Source organism: Physeter macrocephalus, chromosome 12 (assembly GCF_002837175.3).
Source record: "Physeter macrocephalus isolate SW-GA chromosome 12, ASM283717v5, whole genome shotgun sequence".
NCBI lineage: Eukaryota > Metazoa > Chordata > Mammalia > Artiodactyla > Physeteridae > Physeter > Physeter macrocephalus.
The window spans coordinates 36,885,113-36,900,974 of NC_041225.1; the positions used below are offsets into that span (position 1 = coordinate 36,885,113).

The 15,862-nt window shown below is 50.6% G+C and overlaps 1 pseudogene; it reads left to right on the forward strand.

Moving 5' to 3' along the window:
* LOC102975430 (reticulocalbin-1-like) overlaps positions 1 to 15,862 on the forward strand; it is a 51,064-nt pseudogene that overhangs the window by 4,924 nt on the left and 30,278 nt on the right.

A 15,862-nucleotide genomic window follows, 5' to 3' on the forward strand; every position in this document is an offset into this window, starting at 1 on the left:
CGTGCGGAGCCTGTGGCCGGCGGCGGGAGAGGCCGCGAAAGAGAGAGGCCCGCGTACCACAAAAAAAAAAAAAAAAAAAAAGTGTCACGGCACCAGACAGGGATTGACGAGGGAAGCTACTGCTTGACGCCAGAAAGCAGGTTCAGCACAGCAGCCCAGGAGGAAGGCCCCACTTAGGCTGCCAGCTGTCAGGGGGCGAGGCCTCTGCTCCCTCAACCGCATGCAGCGAGTGCTTGTCTGAGCTGTGGGCGCTTTGCTGATCACAGGGCAATGACTGTAGGAAAGTGTAGACGAAGCAAACATCGCCTTGACAACTAGTAGTGACAGAGGAAGGGGGGGGGTACTCTTCCCCCTGACACTTCCCAAATCACGCTGTGCTATCTGAGGTCTCTCTCTCAAACGCTTCCTTCCTCAGGAGGTTCCTCCGTGCCTCCGCAGTCTCTGTTCCTGATGGCCTGCATTCCGGCTCTGGTGTGAATGCAGACTTCACTAGTCTGTCTTCCTGCGAAGCTGGGAAAGCACTTGCCAGTTTCCTTGAGGAGCAGGACTCAGAGAGCGCTCCTTTCTTCACTTTTGCTTAGAATCTTAGCGTAGAGACCAAATAGGAACCTTCTGGATCCCAGAACCATCCCTTCATCTTGCAGAAAAAACCCAGAAAAGTCAGGGCACCTGCCCATCACCACACAGTGAATCAGTCCCAGTCCTTAGACCCCAGAGAACTTGACTGAGGGCTACTCTCTGTCTACTCAGCCCATTACCTGTCGGGCAGAAAAAGCTGCAAACGTGTTGGAATTTGAAGTGGGAGGTGGTTCCGAACAGCGTATGTTTGTTGTGTCTCGGGTGTTACGTGCACGTGTCACGTGTCCTGTGTGTTGCGTGCACTGTATCCCCGTGTGGTGTATCAGGTGTGCTGTGTGCATGTGTCGTACGTTGCATGCGTGTGCTCTGTGTGTGTGTATGCGTGTGCATTCACACTCGCTACTGAAGAGGTTAAGAGTGTGTGGGAGGATTCCATCCAGATCAACAAAGGTCTTGGGACATGCAGACAAGTGTGTGTCAATGAATTCTTCTGAGCATGAGAACATGCTTTCCTAGCAGGGACACCAGAACTCCGTCTGGGAAGTATATTCACAGACAAATGAGCACGCTTCTCTGTGATCAGAACCAACCAAGGGGTGGTGCACACAGTCAGCGGCTCCACAAAGAAGGGAAGACGGTTCCCAGCCTGGCAGGGCTGGAGCAGGTTGCTAGTCGGGAGAGTCAGTGTTCCTAGAGAACGTGGCGTTCGAGCTGAGTCTTGAAGGGTTATATCGGGGTGCTCAGAGAAACAGACCGAAAGAAGTTTTATATATAAATACAAATTTACATTTACATTTGTTACATTTATTATAAGAATTAGTGCATGCAATTAGGAAGGCCCCAAAGTCCCACAGTCTGCCATCTGCAAGCTGGAGAACGAAGAAAGTTGGTAGTGTAATTCAATCTAACCCCCCCCCCCCCAAAAACCCAGTAACTGGAAGCAGGAGGTCCGGGTCTAAAGGTCGGAGGGTCAGGAGCGCCGATGTCCGAGGGCAGGAAAAGACGGGTGTCCCAGACGGCACATCACCCATCTTCCGCCTTTTTGTTCTATTCAGGTCCTCAACAAATTGGAGGATGCCCACCCACACTGGTGAAGATGATCTTCTTTACTCAGTCTGTTGATTCAAATGCTCACCTCTTCCAGAAACTTGCTCACAGACACACCCAGAAACAAAGTTCTACCAGCTATCTGGGCATCCCTTAGCCCAGTCAAGCTGCCACATAAAATTAACCATCACAAGGATGGAAGGGAGATCTCCGGGCAGTTGAACACGGGGAGTGATGGCTGCTCCACACTGAGAGGGCGGCGGGAGGATGTGCCCTATTCAAGCCCGTCTGAGTGAGGGCCAGCGCGCGGGAGGCAGATGCAGATCGAGGCCGAAGGGAGCAACAGGACAAACCCGAAGGCCGGTACGTGCAGGGAGAAGAGGGCGACTGACCCTGCTGGTGCTGGGGGACCACCGGAGGCATTTCATAGGGGGGTGATGAGAGGAGACTGGTGCACGGGGGGCCAGAGCGGAGGCTGCCCCGAATGGGAGCATCCTGACGGGGACACAGCCCATGCTGGAAAAGGGGCATCTCTGACACCCCTAGGTTTCCACACTGAAAGCCAAATGGGAGGTCCTGACTGGCAGGCTCCGGGACTCTCAGAAGACCGGGGGCTCGGCAGGCTGTGGAAATCAGGAAGAGCTTCCTGGAGGAGGTGTCTTAGGGGCTGACCTTAGAGCAGGTCTGTTCAGCAGGAGGAAGAGCTCTGCTGGTCATGAGGGGAGACAAGGTGACTTAACTCATGGAAACAAGATCTGAAGCGCAAAAGGTCTGTCCTAGGGTCAAGGGCAGCCCTGTGGGTCTGTGCGGAGGCTCCCTGATTGCAAGGAGGCTGTGAAGAAGCCACGAAGTGTCCGGGAGGCCGGCAGCCCTGTGCTGGAAGCAGCAGTACCGTCTTGCTCTGACACACAGCATCGTGTCCCAAATGGGCCCTCCTATGTGAGTCCTCAAATCTGCTAACAGCGGGGCCTGGGAAGAAAAGAAGTTTCCCTGCCACTAAACTTAAACATACCTGGATATCTTATACTCTAACCACTGACCTGGTCCTCAAATGTCCTTTATCATATCTATACTTAATCAGCTCACGTGCTCCCAGCTCCAGGCACGGGGACCTCACTAGCTCTCAAAACAAACTTTTCCAGTGTTTAAATACATATATGCACTCCTATATATAGAAGAGATAGCTAATAAGACCTACTGTATAGCATAGGGAACTCTGTCCACTACTCTGTAATGACCTGTATGGGAATAGAATCTGAAAAAGAGTGGAGATATGTGTATGTATGGCTGACTCACTTTGCTGTACAGCAGAAACTAACACAACATTGTAAATCAACCATACTCCAATAAAAAATTTATTTTTAATCCAAGTGTATTTCTAATATTGATTGAAATCTTGTAACAACACCTATTCATTCTGGAGTGGGGAGAGGACCACCATAATCTTCAGGGCAGAGGTGATTCTTTGAAATGCCTCTAAACACAAAGTTAACCCTCAAAGAACGTCTAGAGATGGTGAGAGCTACTTTCGAGTCAAGCATCACAAACAAAGAGTGAGGAAACGTGGAGTCTGGTCCCACCTTTTTTCTTACCGGCCTGTACCTGTGACTTTATCTCTCCAAGGCTTACTTCCCTTATCTGAAAAAATAAGGTTAATTCAAGCCCCTTTCCCAGGGCTGTTAAGATAAGTAAATAAACTCTTGGGTGTGAAAGTACTTTGAAAAGTAAGAAGTACTCTTTCAGTGCAAGGTGTTATCATTAATAATGATGATGATTATCATGAGTTTTGGTGGTAGTGAGAATAATAATAATAATTCATCCACTAGAAAGTTTCTCTCCTGGGAGTGTCTTAGAGCACAAAGCCAAGGTAAACATTCAACCTGCTGACACAGGGGGTAGAAGATATAGCTCAGCCCTGGAGAGGTTTTTCAGGCAAGCTGCCCTCTAAAGGAACAGAGCCCCCCCCCCCGGAGGAGTGAGCTCCCCGTCACTGACAGCATCCAAGCCACCTCTGAGGAGCCCCTTGTCTCTGATGACAGAGAGGGCACTGCTGTTCCGGGGCGAGGAGGTTAGCTGGGTGGAGTATGAAGCAGAGATTTCTCAGAACACTCTGGCTCAGACGGGGTGACTCCAACTGCTTCAGTTCCTATTTTCCACCAGCTCTGCCCTTAGCAGCAATGGCAGTGCTATTGTCAAATCCGATTCTTGGTTCCTGTAGGCTCCCTGCCCCCACTCCTCACCCCCTCCTCTCTCACAAGCCGTGAAGGTAGGGGTCCTGGGCTGTCTGCATTCCTCCATCAGGAGCTTAGAAAGTCCCCCAGGCCAGCTGGAGCATCAGGGTGGTCAGGGACGCCCCCCAGGGGGGCAGGGTAGGGGAATGGAAAAGAAGCCCTGACGACCTTCCTCTGCGGTTATCTCTCCCATCTGTAAACAGCGCCCGGCCCTCCCCAGGCAGCCTCAGCCTCACACTCGGGGTGACAGCGTGTTTGGACGTTCCGGGACCCTCATCCAGCCGCCTTTGTTCTCCGGGCTTAATGAAGGGACTGCTAAAACCCCACTTGCCAGATAAGATGACAGGACCGTCTTTTAGGGTTATGGATGGTACACAGAGGTGACAGGATGAATTCCTGCGTGCAGAGGGGTCTGAGTGCACTGCCTTTTGTCCAGCGGTGGACTCGTCTTAACTGGTACAAGCTTGGTCCTTCAGCTTCCAAAACAAACATTTCTGACGCATGCCAAAAGATTAGAGGAAGACAGTGGGACACAGGCATTTGCGGGGGAGCACAGGACATGTTCCCCCCCCTCCGCCGCCCGCCGAACCAAAGCCCGAGCGCACCAAGGAGGGACTGTTTCCATCTCTGCTCCCCTCCAGACTGGCTCCCCTCCGATTTCCTTCATATTCATGATGACAGCCACGGCTCAGTGCATCTTGGTTTACAAAGTGCTTTTACTTCATTCTACTTGCTCATCACCGCTCCTTGAGAGTCAGGTTGTGGAGGGGGCCCCTGGATGACGTTATCTGCTTTGTTACTTATTAGCTCTTTGAACTTGGGCGAAATCACTTACCTTCCCAAAGATGGAGATTTCATAGTGGGAGAACCTGTAAACTGCTACCTTCCACGCGAGCTGTCATTCCTCTCACTGTGGGATGGGAGCTCTGGAGGGAGAGATGTTCACTTCGTTCCAGCACCTAGAAACCCCACGGAGCGCAGTAGGTACATACCGCATTTTTGTTAACTGAATACACAACTGGTGGACGGCTTTGAGGGCTCCTGGGGCTCTGCCAGAGCGGTCCTAGAGGAACCTATATTTCCATGTACAGACGCAGGCTCTTGTCCTGAGCTGGAGCGCTCTGCCCTCCACAGCCTCCCCTCGGGGGCATCTCTGGCTGTGGATGGAAGGTCTTCTCTGGCAGCTCCTCCCTGGGCCCTTCTCCCACGCAGCCCCTGGGGGTCAGGGGAGCCGCCCCCTCCAGGCACTGGGCGCGGTGCCACTCTCAGCCTCCACATCCCGGGCAGGCCAGGCCCCACCAGGAGGGCCCAAACGGGCACCAGCTCAAGAAACACTCCACCTCCCCCCTTCAACACACACGCACACGCACACGCACACGCACACACACTGTGCTCCTGAGTGTTCTACTATGGCTGGTCTGGAGACCAGGGCCTGATTCCTTGGACCTGCCCGGTCTCCAGGCCGGACTTGAGTAGCTCCGGGTACCACTCAGCGCTCTTCTCACTATGAGTTGTCCAGAACTCGCGGTGGGGGGCAGCCCCATTTCTTCAACGTCTCTCTCCAGCCCTTAAAGACCAAAGCGATAATAGGGGCCCTGACAACATCAGTACCGGAGGTGATGGCCCATTTCTGTTTTATTTTCTTCAATGTTGAGCCATCTCTTTCTAGCACTTTTTATTGTGCCAGATCTTGTTCTCTTGCAGGTAAGATCAGGAAACTGGGTAAATGATTGTTCCAAGGCAAATGATCGGGTGGGGAATTGTGCTTCTATCACATTCTGATCTGCCTTGATTCGCCTACCCTTGCACCTCTTCTGCTGCTACCAGGGGTGGAAGCCCCCGCAGGGGCTTAGCAGCTTTGCTGAGCCCGCCCACCCCGGGGGACAGAAGAGGAGCTGCCCGGGAGGGCCTGTCAGCCCAGTGGCCCAGTCACAGGCCCAAGGGCTGAGGCCAGGAAAGGCCTCCGGGCAGAGTCTGTGGGGTAGGGGTCAGCCTGATGCATTATGTAACAGAAAATAGACTGTGACAGAGAACAATAAACACTGGGCCTGGGAGAGCAACTTTCTTTCTGGCAACTGCCCCGTTGGTGGAGAAACGCTTCTCCATCCACTTTCTTCCGCCCACTGATACATCCACGGGAAACTCCTACCCAGGGAAGCATCCATAGTTCCATCCTGCTCCTGGTCTCCACCCACTCTCACCATCTCTTCAATTCTGTTGCAAGAGCCTCTGCTTCCGTCTCGCTGCCCTCACCACAATGATTAATCTTCCTAAGGCACACTGGGACTACAGCCACCCATCTCCACAGCCCTCAGTGGCTCCACATGGGCCCGGAACAAGCGCTGATGGCTGGGCTGGCAATCCAAGGCCTTCCTCAATTCCTAGGTCACTTCTCTCACCTCCCCAGCCAATGTGACATTTTCTGAACGCACTTTCCACTTTCTGGCTCACGCTGTTCGCATTGGCTGAAATGCCCCCACTCCACCCCAGTACTTCTTCATTTGTAAATCTTTCCCATTTTTCAGTTTCTAACTAAAAACTCCCCAGACACTTAACCCCCCTCTATACACTGGATTATTTCTTCCTCCGAAGCATATCCCTCGCAGCTTCGTTTCGTAGTTGGCTTTTATATGTTTGTCTTCCCATGTTGTTAGCTGCTTGAGTAAAAGGATTGTGACTTATTCATTGTTGTGCCTCCGTCACTGCTCTGGAAGAGCTCAGATCGAGAGGAAAAGGCGGACATTTAAACAAACGCGTGCAGCAAAGCTTTAGAGGTGCCACAGCAGAAAGACACATGGCATATTTGTTTAAACGTCTAGTTCATGGGAGCCGTTGGGCAAAGGCAAAGAGAGGGGTAATGCCTGGTATACACAAGGGACCACAGCAGTTAGTTGAGTACTGCTGGAATGTTCTTGGGGGAGAGGACCAGCCTTGTATGTTATGCTCACTCTTTTTTTTTTTTTTAATTTATTTATTCATTATTTATTTTTGGCTGCGTTGGGTCTTCATTGCTGTGCGCGGGCTTTTCTCTGGTTGCGGCGAGCGGGGGCTACTCTTGGTTGCGGTGCGCGGGCTTCTCACTGCGGTGGCTTCCCCTGTTGCGGAGCACGGGCTCTAGGCGCGTGAGCTTCAGCAGTTGTGGCACACGGGCTTCAGTAGTTGTGGCTCGCGGGCTCTAGAGCTCAGCCTTAGTAGTTGCGGCGCATGGGCTTAGTTGCCCCGCGGCATGCGGGATCCTCCTGGACCAGGGCTCGAGCCCGTGTCCCCTGCATCGGCAGGTGGGTTCTCAACCGCTGCGCCACCAGGGAAGCCCTTAGGCTCACTCTTTGAAAGATTTTTTTTCATTATAAATCGAAATTAATAAACTATCATAATATCAGTAAATATCAGAAACCCTCACTGATCAGAGTTTAAGTCCCTACTAACCCAAGACATCCAAAATAGCACCAAATCTAAAGAATAATAAGCAGCAAAGGAATAAGAAAAACCTGCAGCGTTCAGGCCATGCTCTACTTGGTCACTTTGCTGACCAGAGGGAAAGGGGCACAGACAGATGATGCTGAGCCAACGGCTCCAGAGGAACCAAACAGACACAGGAGAAGAGGCTGCAGAGAGGAGAGACGGAGAGATGACAGAAGGGCGGGATGGGGGAGGAAGGGTTGGGTGAAATTTATCGATAACTTCAAATAAAAGGAAATCAAGTTGACAGATGGATAACAGACAAGGTATATTTTTTCTACTTTGTATCATCCCCAAAGACACTTGACCATAGTAGGGGGGAAAATGGTTTTAAAATAGCAAATGATAATAAGAAAGCTGATAATGAAGTTGAGGCACCAACAGCAGGGTACAAGATAGGGAAGCCAATAAGGGAACTGTTTAAAAATAAAAGGGAAGGGGCTTCCCTGGTGGCGCGGTGGTTGAGAGTCCGCCTGCCGATGCAGGGGACACGGGTTCGTGCCCCGGTCCGGGAGGATCCCACGTGCCGCGGAGCGGCTGGGCCCGTGAGCCGTGGCCGCCGAGCCTGCGCGTCCGGAGCCTGCGCTCCGCAACGGGAGAGGCCACGACAGTGAGAGGCCCGCGTACCGCAAAAAAAAAATAATAAATAAATAAATAAATAAAAGGGAAATTGACACATTACAGCTAACTCACCCTTCTCTCAGCCTGCTCAAGTACACAAATATAAAAAAGAACAATTTACAAGGGAGAATCAATAGGCACACAGGAAACTGTATATTTCAGGTCACTTCCCAAATCTCTGATTAAGCCAGTCCTCAGAAATGTCTCCCTCTGTTAACCCCATCACCACCATCTTTTAGTAGCATATTGATTTAATCATCAATTATATTAAGAATGTCTAAATGCTGTTAACCTCATTAGTCTCCTCACCCATACAACCAAAGTGCCTAGAATAGAACCAGATGGTAGATAGTAAAAATGTGCTAGTAATGAATAAGATGTGGTCTATACATACAATGGAATATTACTCAGCCTTGGAAAGGACGTATACTACAACATGGATAAAACTTGCAGACATTACGCTAAGCCTTCATTAAGCCAAACAGAAAAGGACAAATATTATATGATTCTCCTTATATGAGGTACCTAAAAATAGTGAAATTCATAGAGGCAGAAAGTAGAAGAGACATTTCTAGGAGCTGAAAATGGGGAGTTTTTGTTTAACAGGTATAGAGTTTCCATTTAGAATGATGAAAAAGCTCTGGAGATCGATGGTGGTGACAGTTGCACATCAATGGGAATATACTTAGTGCCGCTGCATTGTACACTTGAAAATAGTTAAAATGATAAATTTTATGTTATGTATATTTCAGCACCAAAGAAACAAAGTGCTGGTGGAGCAACAGGTTTCCGAAAGTGAAGAAAGCAAACACACAGCTTTCCTCTGCCGCTCTGCCCTCCCCACCGTAATTCACAATAAGCTCTCTAGCTGGAGATTGACCGAAGGGCACTGGGCTACCCCCTTCCCGGATTGTTTACTCAGGTCAGAAGATTAAATAATTGGCCAATAGGGTTAGGTGACACTGTGGGCTGCCATGGGCACGTCGGCCCCACCAGCTGTTCAGCAGGGAGAGGTCAGGGGGCCTCAGGAAGGTCAAAAGAATGAGATGTATGATGAAATGACGTTATCTGCATTGTCAACACACAGAAAGGGAATGTTGACATGCTGCTTCTGAAGCTGCATGGATTTCGTGTTCAAAGACTCAAGGGGAAATTGTATGTGGATGAAATATTTGCACTTGTTTCTTTTGGGAAGAAGTTTCGATCTCTCCAAGCTCTTCAGTCATACAGTCAATGGATGAGCCAGTGGTCCCCACCTTCTTGGGCCCATACCATGCTTTTCACTCACTAGAATTTTTGCTGTGCATCTGCAAGGATTAAACTGCATACCTAGAACACAGTTCCTCTGGCTCCTATCAACCATGTGTCACTGCCTGAATAGAACTGGTGGCTACACTGACCTCCTCCTCTTATATATCCACACAGCAAATATTCACATAATCTGGTAAACGAGTGGTCTTTCTTTGCCACTACTTGACATTTGATCGTTCCTTTTTTTTTTGCTGGTAGCAAGGCAAATCCCATTCTACAGTGTCTGATGTAGGACCCTCCTCCACCTCCATGACTTGTCCAGCAGACAGCATGACAGCGTGTTTATCTTCAGTTACAGGCCAGTGTCGATGAGGACTGAGATTCTGGGGTTGCGACACATTGACACCACGGACATCGAACTAGAAATTAGGTGTTTTCCAAGGGGTTGTATTTAACTCCTCTGATTTTCAATCTCCTCTCTTGTGCTGTATTACATTCAAGCAAGCATTTGTTGAGTATCTGTTTGTGCCAACAACTACCTTGGTCGCTGTGGCTGGAGCCCAGACCATTCGGTAAGTGACCAAGTGTGGATGGACATAGGACAAGAGGACCCATGTCCAGTAGCCTGAGTACTAGTCTAGGCACCTTACCTGATCAGCTTTGCCTGACCTTGCGTCTTCATCTATAAAATGGAGAAAAGAGTAAGACTTTTTGTTGAGTGCTAACTATACATGTGCATTATCCCCAATTCTCTCAACCACCACCCCTTCATGGTAGGTGTTATCACCACCATTTTTACAGATGAGAAAAATGAAGTTCAGGTATTGGAATGATTTGTTCAATACCACACTGCTAGCACATAGCAGAACTGGATTTGAACCCAGTTCCAATCTGGGCCATAGCCCATGCATATCCACTAATATAGGGCTGATTTCTCTCTCACTGGTTAATTTGCGACCATTCCATGAGATAAGAGCAAAATGCCAGGTAAATTATAAGTGTCTGTCAAATTTTAGTTATTAATTTTATTAGAAAAATTAAAAGATAAACGATCGAGGAGTGATATTTTGACTGTTTTCTTTATATTGGCATAACTTTTAAGCAGCTCTATTGAGATATAATTCACATACATTTCTCCCATGTAAAATGTACAATTCAGTGTTTGTTAGTGTATTTACAGAGTTGTGCATCCATCACAAAAAATTTTAGTACACTTTCATCCCCCGGAAAAAGAAATCCCACGTCTTTTAGCAGTGTCAGTTCTCCCAGCCCTAGGCAACCACTAATCTACTTTCTGCCTCTGTGGATTTGCCTGTTCTGGACGTTTCATATAAAAGGAATCATACAGTATGTGACTTTGGACTAGCTTCTTTCACTTAGCAAATATTTCCAGGTTTCATCCATGTGGTAGCATGATATTGTAGCATGTATCAGACCTTCATTTTTAATATCAAATAACATTTCATTGTATAGATATGACACATTTTATTTATCCACTCACCCACTGATGGACATTTGTGTTGCTTCGCCTTTTCAGCTATTATGAATTACGCATCCTATGTTTTCACGGAAGTATAATTTGCAGGCTATAAAATGTACAGATTTTCAGTGTATAGTTTTTACAGTTTGAAAAAGGTCTCCCTGTGGAACCACCACCCCTATGAAGATAAAGAAGGTTTTCACCAGCCTGCAAAGCCCCTCCCAGCCAATCCCTCCCCCCCCCCCGCCCGAGGGGCAACCTCTGTTCTGATCTCTATCGCTGTAGGTTAGCTTGGCCTGTCTCAAAACTTCATGTAAATGGAATCATACGTGTATGTTCTCTTTTGTGTCTGGCTTCTTAAACTCAACATAACACCTCTGAGATTCATCCATGTTGCTGTGTTGATGTGTCATTTGCTCTCATCTGGGTTTAAAAGAATACACAGTATTTGGACAGGTGAAGCTGAGGGAGAACGGACACTGGGGGAGGGGGTCACACAGGACACGGCCCAGAAGGGCGGGCATAGCTGGAAGTTCTGGCTGACCTCGAGGGGAGACTCGGCGGGGGAGGGGGCCTGGAGTGTGCCCAGAATCCAGGAGGAGCAGGAGGAGGGTGCGACAGAGAGAGAACCAGTGATGACTGCAGAACGGGGCCACCCTGCACAGAGCCTGCATCCTTTGTGTCACCTGATCCTCACAACAGCCCCGGGAGGTTGGCAGTCAGGCCCTCTCTCCAGATCTCCCCAGCGGCCCCTGCAGGTTCTCGTGCAGCTGCCTCAGTTTCCCCCCGGACCCTTGTTTGACCAGTTAGCCCTTTTACCCCCTCGAACCCCTAGCTCTGGCAAGAGGCAGAGCAGACTGGAGCACAGCTTCCACCACCGCTCCAGAGGCTTGGTTTAGAGAGGCGCCACCTCCTTTGAAGCCCTCGGCCTGGCTGCTGCCTCCCCCGGGCTGCTTCCCTGCACCCGACCTGCTGTCACCACGCCCTCCTCTTCCGCCCACCAGACAGCGTGCTCGCCGCTCCGCCTGGCGGGCCGCGAGGGACATTGAAACCCACTTACGATTTCACGAAATTAACGGATGCGCCAGGCGTACGCGGTCAGTTGAGGGAGCTGAGGCAGCCTGGGGCTCATGGGTGAGATCTCGGGTCCAGAGAGGGACCACCTCCCAGGTCCCCGCAGATCAGAGACCCGCCCCCCCCACCCCCCGACTTCCACGGTCCATGGCTGTTGCTTCGCGTCAACCTCCCTGTCGAGGACTGTCCTGACCAGGACGAAAAAGCCAGGGGAACTTATGAGGCGAAAAGATGGCTCCCCTTCCCAAGGACCGATGAGCGGGCAGGTTTGCCATCTCAGTCCTGTGGATGGGGCCGGACGGGCCGTCGGGAGATCTGGGTCCCGGCCCCCAGCCCCTCACTGTCCTGCTGGGTGACCTGGGACAGTCCTCTGCTGCCTGACCTGCAGGCCTCCAGGCCGCCCTGTCCAACCTGCTGAGCTCTTGTGAGGCTGGAAGAAAAGAATGCACGGAGAGTTCTTTGGAAAAACGTAACGTCCACACTAATCAGCCCTGAGGCGTCCTTACTCCCATAAGCTGTCATTCCTATGAAGCAGGGAAGGGAAGGAGGAAGAAGCAGACATTAGCTGGGTGGCCGCTGTGGGTGCCCTGAGTCAGCTCTCTCTCTGGCCCCTGCCGTCTCTCCCAGAGAAAGGCCCGAGGTATGCGGGGCATTGTTACCCCCATTTCACAGAGGAGGAAACTGAGGCTCAGAGACGTTTGCACAGATCTGAGACAGACCTGAGTATACAGTAGATGCTCAATGTTTGCTGATTGACTTGTGGACTGTGCCACGTGACAGTGCTAATATCCGCTCACTTGAACATTGACCACACCTAGTAGAGTTGATAGAAAGAGTGTTTCCAGTTGTGCTGTTTAGAATGATACCAGTATTATGCTCTTCAGTTTTCATTGATTATTGAGTTGCTTTCTTGTCGTTTAGTGTTTTCCGGAGAAATAAAGAATAGAGTGTCTTAAAAAAAATTTTTTGCAACTCCTTTTGACATCAGCCCCCATCGCCACCCTGGTTGCCCTCAGCGGCCCTGCCCTGCCCACGGTAGGTCCTGCGCTTGGGACGGGCGTCCCCCTGCACTGGGGCTGCGGGCAGGGAGAGCTGGACCAGGGCTGAGCTGAAGACGGGCTCCAGGTCCCGCCCGTCCTGTGTGGTGGTGGCATTTGTCCCTCAAGGGACATATCGGCCCCTCCCAGGTTCTCTCGCCACTTGGAATCTTGCACCCTTCCCGGGCTCCGGGGTGTTGAGGGCACGGCTGCCCGGGGTGACCCACAGGAGTGTACCTCGTCTTCCCAGGAAGGCGGGGCTTCTCAGCAGAATGTGAAGCAGCCCGAGAAGGTCAGAATATCCCTCCCCAATACCTCCCCGCTGCCCTCTCCAAGATGACTGTGTCCCCCACTCCTACCCCGTGCAGACACATAGGGAGGGCAGGTAGTCAGAGGGTCAGGCTTTAGACTGGCCGGGAGAGACATGAAGGTGATGACCAAAGTGAAAAGAATGTCTGCTTCGCAGACACATGCGAAGCTGGGCAGGACGCGTGCCCCTCCGGAAGACCAAGGTCTGGCTGCGGGGAGCACACCCCTAGGAAAAGAGCTGTGCGGCCACGTCCTCTTTGCTCGCTCATTCCTCGCCCCTAACACACGAGGTCTGGGAGATGCCCTGTGCTGGGTGCTTAGTTCACAGAGACAGAAACACCAAGACCTTCCTTTGGCACCTTCATCCAGTTCAGGAAAGACCAGAAACCCACAGTTATTGGCTCAGCCAGTGGAAGGTGGCGGGGAGGGTGGGAGCTCGTGCAGAGCCGGCTACAGCAGGAGCCTGGGCCACCCACCTTCGCGGCTGCAGCCACAGGGCTTGGGGGATGATGTGGCAGCCGCTGTAAGCAAGGCTGGAACCTCAGGAGGGGGCAGAAACGCAGAGTGAGCGGGGGCAGGAATGGGGGTTCACAGCGGGCCCCAGGCCTGCAGTCTCAGCCACACCCAGCAGACGCGCGCTCCGGGCTGGCTGCCACTATTACAATAGTATCATCACCGTTCCCGTTATGCTAGCACCGCTCTTTCCACTCTCCGGTGGTCTTCGACTACCTGTAAATTAAGGAGGTGGATTCCAAGATCTCATAAGACTTTTCCGGCCCTGGTTTTCTTGGTTCAATACTTATGTAATCCAAAAAGCCCTGGAGTTGATGACTCCATAGGCCCTGAGTTTGAGTCCCAGCTTCATCACTTCCTGGCTGCCTAACTTTAGACAAGCTATTGAAACCTCTGAGCCTCAGTCTCCCTATCTGAAAAATGGGATCATAATGGTACCCTCCCCTGGTAGGCTTGCCGTGAGGATTAAATGAGAAAGTGTTTTGAAAGGGCCCAGCACAATCTTTGGGCTACAATATCCAGTGGCTCAAGAGATGGGAGTTCCCTCTCCTTTGCAATCTCTCTCTCTCCTTTTTTTTTTTTTTTTTTTTTTTTTCTGGCTCAGTAATTTTTTTCCCAGGAGGGCAAGCTCTGTTCTGGGGGGAGATTCAGGAAGGATGGAAAGCAATTCCTCTTCTCACAGTTCTCTGGTTGCACTCGGAGGAGTTTGCAGAACTAGAGAGATGAGGTGGACCTGGAGGGCAGGTAGTCAGAGGGTCAGGCTTTAGACTGGTCGGGAGAGACATGAAGGTGATGACCAAAGTGAAAAGAATGTTTGCTTCGCAGCCAGGGTTCCAGGCCCTGGACCAGGTGCTCTGCCCACTCTTTAATTCTGACAGCATCCTGCTGAAGTCGGCCGTCCTGTCCTCCTGTTAAAGATGCAGAGAGTGAGTTTCAAACAGGGAACTGGACCTTTCTTGCTGCCTGGGGCCTCTTGAATACCACAGAGCAAAGCTGGAGGAGAGACTGTTTCCGGACAATAGCCTATTAACACTCATTACCCATAAAACGGGTAGTTTTCAAATAGCCAGATAATTGAGGCCATTGGGTGGAAGGGGGCTGGAATTACCTGATTAATTGCCTCACTTCTGGGCCTCACATGCTTAGACACAGCCCAAGAGAAGCTGTTGGTGCTTTGAAGTCTTACTGCACTTTCCCTGTCTCTCCTTTTCCAGTCCGAGCATCCAACCCCGCTTCCTGCTTTGTGCGAGAGCGCCCGCACCTCATCAGTCAACGCAGGACAGCCATAAACTTTTATTTTTAATCCTCATTTTAAAAAGCAACCCTTTTGGCCTTTTCTCTGCTTTTATCTAGATCCAAGAACCACAGATTCATTCATTCATTTGTTCCTTCAATAAAAATGTTATCAAGTACCTACTACCTGCTAAGTTCTATTCTAAGCTCCAGGGGATACAGCAGCAAAAACAAAAAAAAACAAAACCAAAACACACACACACAAAAACAGAAATAGAATGGGGTCCCCCTGGCTCAGATGCTGGCTCATGGCAGGGAGAGTATGGGCAAATCGCTGAACCCCTCTCAGACTCGTTTCCTTTTCTGTAAAACATGGACGTGAGAGTACCTGCCCGTTGGGGTTATTTAGAGAATTAAAGGACATATTCTCTAAAATTAAAACAAAATCAAATTCCCTACTCATACAGAAATTACATTCTAGAGGGGAGTGAGACAAATAAATAAACAAGTACAAATACAATATTCCAGATGGTGAGAAGAGCTTTGGAGAAAAGACAGCAAGGTGGGAGGGGGTGTAGTTGACATCTGGTGGTGGAAGAGGCCTGAGCAGAGAAAGGAAGGAGCCACGTGGGCTCCTCGGGCGGGGCCTTCTCTGCTCAGAGAAGCAGAGGTGGTACTGGAAGTCCCACATCCCAGGGAACCCCTCAGTCCTGGGGACATCGGGGGGCTGGTCCCCTTAGGAACAGGAAGTGCAGAGCCTTGAGTGGGTGTGGATGGAGCAGACTGAGTGCAGCGGGCAGGGGCCTGGCCAGGGCAGTACACGCGTGCGGGCTTTTCCTCGTCCAGGCCTTACCTTTCCGTAAACGCCCTCGAGCCACCTTGAAAGGTATCAGGGTCCAGAAAGGAAGGTGTGATCTTGATGAGACAAGGATGGGGAGAAATTTTTCTTAGCAAACACCTAGTATAACTGTGTGGTGTCTTAGACAGTGTGTCAGAATAACCCCAGGAGGCAGAACTGTCACCATCCT